Below are 6674 nucleotides of genomic sequence, written 5' to 3'. Positions count from 1 at the left end.
CCTTTATTTTGGGTAATTGAAGATTATTTGGGTTATTATTGGGAGATTGACAACCTCTCAATCTAGCATTCAAGTACTTCTATTATTCTTGCTTTATTATTGGAATCATTAGTAGGTATAATCTCTTAATCCCTTTTTAATTATTGTTAATTACTTTCATTTATTCATCATGTTTCATATTGTTGGTATGATTGACAACCTTGCTAGCATGATCAACATGATAATGAGTGAGTAGTCTCTTAGCTAGGGTTAATGGGTGATTAGGGGAAACCAACATGGGGAATGATTCATGCTTAAATTAATATGCTTTCATGTTTTATTTGCTTGCTTGTTTTGATCTCAACTCATGCACAGGTTATATTTGATGAAATGCTAAGCCTATGAATCCTTGCATTTACTATCATCTCCTATCTTTTCAATGAGACTTGTAAGACATAACCCAACTCGAGTCTCATTAGACCATGCATGTTGTTGAGTAGGTAAGATTAAGTCGACTTGTAGGTGTTGTACAATCTAATCAATTCGGCTCCGGGACCCAAACTTTCCTAGGATTGTAAGATATAACCCAACTCAATCCATCACAACAATAATTGCTTGCTTATAATTTGAGAACATGTTTGTATGATCATATCCCATGATTCCCCTATGACCCCATGACACCCTAGTGCCTTTAATCAATTGTTTACACCCCTTTAATTCATCTTGCTTGTTTATTTTCATTGTTATTCTAGTTTAGTAACCTTCTACATCAACCCAATTTGTGACACCCCTTAGACACCACTAGTTACAATAGAAATCTCATTTCAACTCCCGTCCCCTGGGATCCGACCTTTACTTGCCTCTTTACTAATTGTAGAGTTGCTTGTTAAGCTATAAATTGTGTTTTGATTCGACCGTGACCAACGACCACATCTATTTACTTGTGAATACGAAACGGACCGATAAAAAATGGCGCCGTTGCCGGGGACGGTGTTTGTTTGATTTAGATTTCCTTTTTTGTTATTAGTTGTGTCTCTCTTCGCCTTGAGGAAGTAATAATCCTCAAGGTTTGTTCTAATTGTTTTTGAGTTGTTTGATATTTTGCATGTCTAGAAGGTTACAAAGTGATTTGTTACCTTTTGACCGTGAAATTGAAAGAACCTTGACGAACAATAGGAGACTTGTTAGGAGGAATTTGAGAGGTGTTAGTGAAGTTGTTCAACCCACTAGTGAGTTTGTCAATCCTTTCGCAATAGAAGGAGAAGAAAACCCATTACACAATACCCCACAAAATCCACCTACAATGCCAAAATTCTCGTCACACTCCGTACCCACCGAGGAGAATCTACCAAATGGTACTCCTACACCGCAACATCTCACCGGAAATTTTATTTCCAAGTCCGCCTTTATCCAACTAGTTGAGAGGAGCCAATTCGGGGGAATGCCTAGTGAGGACCCTCATTCTCATATGGAAACCTTTTGCGATTATTATGATGCTATCTCTCAAACGGGCGTGACTCAAGACCAAATTAGATGGGTCTTATTTCCTTTTTCCTTAATCGGCACCGCAAAGCAATGGTTGAAGGGCCTTGATAAGGCCACCCTTAGAATAGATTCTTGGAAGAAGTTGGCTCTAGCTTTCTACAAAAAATTCTACCCACCGGAAAAGACCAACATGCTAAGAGCTCAAATTACGGGTTTTAAGCAAAGGGATGAAGAGTCTTTGTATGAAGCTTGGGAGCGGTTCAAGGGAATTTGTCACTCATGTCCTCACCATGGACTTAGCGAATGGTTTTTGGTGCAACAATTTTGGAATGGTTTATATGAAGATTCTAGGAACATTCTCAATATGGGATCAAATGGAATGTTCACCGAAGTTGATGACAATCAAACATGGAACAAGATTGAGGAAATGGCGGTCCATAACTCACAATATAGTAGGCCTCGCAAGGCTACTAGAGGAGGAAAGCATGAAGTGGACGCCGTTACTCAATTAGGTGCCCAACTAAGCTCCCATATCGACACAATCAACTTGAAGTTTGAACAAGCTATGGCTAGACTTGAGGAAAACTCAAAATCATCGAAGCATCATGTCAATGCCATGACGGCCTCCTCATCAATCCCAAGTGGGATATGTGAGAATTGTGGAACTTTGGGTCATGACCCAAGTGAGTGTAGGGGAACAACCGAACAAGTTAATGCTTTCCAAGCTTACAAGAGTGGTACCCCTTATTCCAATTTTTACAATGAGAACACCAAGTTCCATCCAAATCTCTCATACAAAAGCCAAAATGTTCAAAACCCTCAAACAACATACACTCCACCACCCATGAGAAACCAAAATCAAAGACCCTTTTACAATCAAAACCAAGGTTACCAAAATCAAAATCCATACAATCACCAAAATGACCAAGGTTTTGATGTCCAAAAAGCGGTCCTCCAAATGCAAAAGAATCAACAAGAATTTTTCACCCAAATGCAAAAAGATAGCCAAGCAAAAAAAACCACCATCAACAACATTCTAGCTCACACCAAGATGTTGGAAACACAATTGACTCAACTAGCATCTTCAAGCTCACAAAGACAAAAGGGGCAATTACCACCTCAAAGTAATCCCCCTAGACATGAAACGGTTAGTGCCATTCACTTGAGAAGTGGTATAAGGTATGAAGTGTTGGGAATGGAGCAAGAGTAGCTGCCATCTCCAAGGGGACATATGTGATCCAGCTTCCAAGCGGATTTGAGTTGTCATTATATGACTGCTATTATGTTCCTAGTCTTTCCAAAAACATTATTTCAGTTTCTGCGCTTGATAAACTTGGTTTTTCATTTGTAATAGAAAACAATGCTTGCATTTTCTCATTACACGATATGATTTCTGACAAGCGCAGTTTCCATGAACGGAATTTATGTTTTAGATCGGACCTCGGAAATATTACACGTAATGAATAAAAAGTTAAAGGTTGGTGACAAAGATCAAACGTATCTATGGTAATCGCCGTATGGGACACATTAATGAGAAACGCGTAAAACAGCTCATCAAACATGGAGCTATCTCGGCTTTTGATTTTCAATCATTTGGCACGTGTGAATCATGTCTCATCGGTAAGATGACTCGGATTTCCTTCAAAGGTGTTGGAATGCGCGCTGCTGACCTATTAGGGCTCATACACACGGATGTATGTGGTCCTATGTCAATCACCGCACGAGAAGGCTATAGGTATTTCATCACTTTCACGGACGATTTGAGTAGATATGGCTATGTCTACTTAATGAAGCACAAAAGTGAATCCTTTGAGAAATTCAAGGAATACCAAAATAGGGTGCAGAACCTATTGGGTAGAAAGATAAAAACACTGCGTTCGGATCGTGGTGGCGAGTATCTTTCTCACGAGTTTGATCAACACCTAAAGGACTGTGGGATTGCCCTACAGTTAACTCCACCTGGAACACCTCAGCTGAATGGTGTGTCCGAACGGAGAAATCGAACACTACTTGATATGGTTCGATCCATGATGAGTCACACGGTTTTACCTGATTCATTGTGGGGTTATGCTCTTTTGTCAGCCGCTCTAATACTTAACCGAAGTCCGTCTAAAGCTGTTGACAAGACTCCATATGAACTATGGAAGGGAACGGTCCCTAACTTGTCCTTTATACGGGTTTGGGGCTGCGAGGCTTATGTCAAGTGGAGACCTGAAGATAAGCTCGGCCCGCGATCGGTCAAGACATACTTTATAGGTTATCCTAAAGGATCACGTGGTCATTACTTCTATTCGCCAACCGAACAACGTGTTTTTGTTGCGGCCAGTGCGACATTCTTAGAGAAGGAATTTCTCGAGAATGCAAAGAGTGATAGAACCTTCGACCTGTCGGAGATTCCAGAACCAAACACCGAGCAACCATTGGAGGAACCTATTCCTTCAATCCCAGCTGCGGTGAATATTCCTGAGGAACCTAGGAGGTCGGGAAGAGTCTCTATTCCTCCGGACAGATACATTGGTATGGTCGAGGAACATGACATAGATGACGTTCTACTCTTAACGAGTAGTGAACCCGCAACCTATAAAGGTGCCGTGACCAGTTCTGACTCGAAACTATGGCTTGAGGCCATGAAATCCGAGATGGACTCCATGTATGAGAACAACGTGTGGGATCTTGTTGACTTACCTGCTAAGGTTCGTCCCCTTCAATGCAAATGGCTTTACAAGATAAAGCATTCTGTGGAAGGTCGACAAGATATCTACAAAGCACGACTAGTTGCTAAAGGTTTCACCCAAGTGCCAGGTTTGCACTACGATGAGATTTTTGCACCCGTAGTTATCTTTGCGTTCCATTCGGATTATCTTAGCGATTGCCGCCTTTCATGACTATGAAATTTGGCAAATGGATGTGAAAACCGCCTTCTTAAACGGCTTTTTGGAGGAAGAGTTGTACATGGTACAACCCGAAGGTTTCATCGATCCAGCACATCCTAAGAAAGTGTGCAAGCTTAAGCGTTCCATTTATGGACTTAAGCAAGCATCAAGGAGTTGGAATCATCGCTTCGACCAAGTGATAAAAGACAATGGATTCACTCGATCGGTCGAGGAACCATGTCTATATATCAAGTCGAGTGGGAGCAAGATTGTCTTCCTAATATTGTATGTTGACGACATACTCCGGATTGGGAATGACATACCTCTCTTAACTTCGGTGAAAGTATGGTTGAAAAACCATTTCGGATGAAAGATCCGGGAGAGGCACGAGAGAATTCTAGGCATCCGTATCTATCGAGATAGATCACGACGGATGTTATCTCTCGATCGGGAGTCTTACATAGACAAAGTCCTAGAGAGATTCAGCATGACTAACTCCAAGAAGGGGTTCCTTCCTATGGCTCCAGGGGTGCATTTGAGCCGATCTCGAGGCACCAGAGACAGGAAGAGAAAGAGCGCATGACACGGATTCCTTATGCTTCGGCTATAGGATCAATCATGTATGCCATGATATGCACACGTCCGGACGTGGCATATGCATTGAGTATGACAAGTCGATTCCAACAAAGATCCAGGTGAACCACATTGGTTGGTTGTCAAGAACATTCTTAAGTACCTCCGGAGGACTAAAGATTGGGCATTGACTTATGGAGGCTCTCGAACGCTATGCGCAACTTGATTCTGCAGATGCTAGCTTCCAAACGGATCGAGATGACTCGAAATCTCGGTCTGGATTCGTTTTTACTCTTAATGGCGCTGCCGTCATTTGGAAGAGTTCGAAACAAAAGCTATTCTACAGATTCTACGACCGAGTCCGAGTACTATGCCGCGTCCGAAGCTACAAAGGAAGCGATATGGATGCGTCAATTCTTACATGGGCTCTCCGTAGTGCCTAGTTCGAATGACCCGATCACCATCTATTGCGACAATAATGGTGCCATCTTCCAAGCTAAGGAGCCAAAGTCTAGCAACAAGTCTAGACATGTACAACGGAAAGCTCATCTAATCCGGGATTACGTGGAGCAAAAGACGAGAGTGATAGAAAAGATTGCTACGAGATGACAACATAGCAGATCCTCTCACTAAAGCATTACGACAAGATAAGCATGAAGGGCATGTTAATTCCATGGGAATTAAACGTGTTCCTAAGTTGTAGTACTCTTTGATGGATCAGATTCATTCGCTTTTGTACCCTATACAACATCATCGTTTTGATATTTTATATATATATTTTGTTTTTCATGTGGAATTGTACGACGATTTTGAACACCACAAAGTGAACTGAACAAACATCATATCTTGTTAGTCCTTATTTGCCCACATGAGTGATAACTCGGCAATTATTCGTGACGTTGGTTGATGGTGGGTTCAACGAGCCATAAGTCAACCGGTTGACTGACCAATCACAGAGGCGATTTATACGGATATTTCGTAGGACACCATTGTGACATCGACGTGGAGTCCTAAATGTTTTATAACATTCGTTGCCCGGTCGTGGATAGGACTTCCATGGTGATCCTTAGAGTCGAATCTCTTGACTATCGACTGTCTCTTGAGACTACGGCAGATTTTGGGTGACTTTGGTTTCTTTCTCACGGTCATCCGTAACAGGGGGCCAAGTAGATTTTTTCTGGGTCATTTCATGCTGTGCTTAGATCGGAAGGAGTTCGAGTTGAAGGAAATATTCAGCCTTTATCAGGTACTCGATATTTCTCAGGGCCACTCGAGGAGCTGTAACTGAAATGCATGGCCATGCTCGGATACGGATTCGTTTTATCAGTTAAGTTACTCTCTAGTCGGGGAAACCACTCTAGATACAGATCGATTGTAAAATACGACCTTTGTGGATCCGGATCTGCAAATTGTTTTACATTGAGTGGGAGAAATTTTAAATGAATATGAGAATCGGTTATCGCACATACACTTGTACGGACAAGTGGGAGTTTGTTGGAGCTTGTGTCCTCCAGTTAGTGCGGATAACGTCATTGCACATACACTTGTACGGACAAGTGGGAGCTTGTTGGGGTTGGTGTCCTTAATGACTAGTGCAAGGACTTATAAACCTCTAAAAGGATCAAAGGGCATACTTTGGTATTATTATCAGTTGATCCACGTTTATCAATAACGGTTGGCTTGCTAGATAAGTTTGACGTTATTGTCATACAGATGGCGGTGATCAACTGGTCCCTAAAAGTCACACCTATAGGATACGTTCGA

At 41.8% G+C, this 6674-nt stretch overlaps 1 non-coding gene across 1 annotated transcript; it reads right to left on the bottom strand.

Moving 5' to 3' along the window:
- Positions 1-1654: 1654 nt before the first annotated feature.
- On the bottom strand, positions 1655-1761 carry LOC141636930 (small nucleolar RNA R71). Its single transcript, XR_012541497.1, has one exon. It is a non-coding gene; the product is annotated as a small nucleolar RNA R71 (small nucleolar RNA).
- Between the last annotated feature and the right edge of the window lie 4913 nt (positions 1762-6674).

This window comes from Silene latifolia, chromosome Y, assembly GCF_048544455.1.
Source record: "Silene latifolia isolate original U9 population chromosome Y, ASM4854445v1, whole genome shotgun sequence".
In the NCBI taxonomy this organism is placed as follows: Eukaryota; Viridiplantae; Streptophyta; class Magnoliopsida; order Caryophyllales; family Caryophyllaceae; genus Silene; species Silene latifolia.
This window is presented reverse-complemented; position numbering and strand designations above follow the sequence as displayed.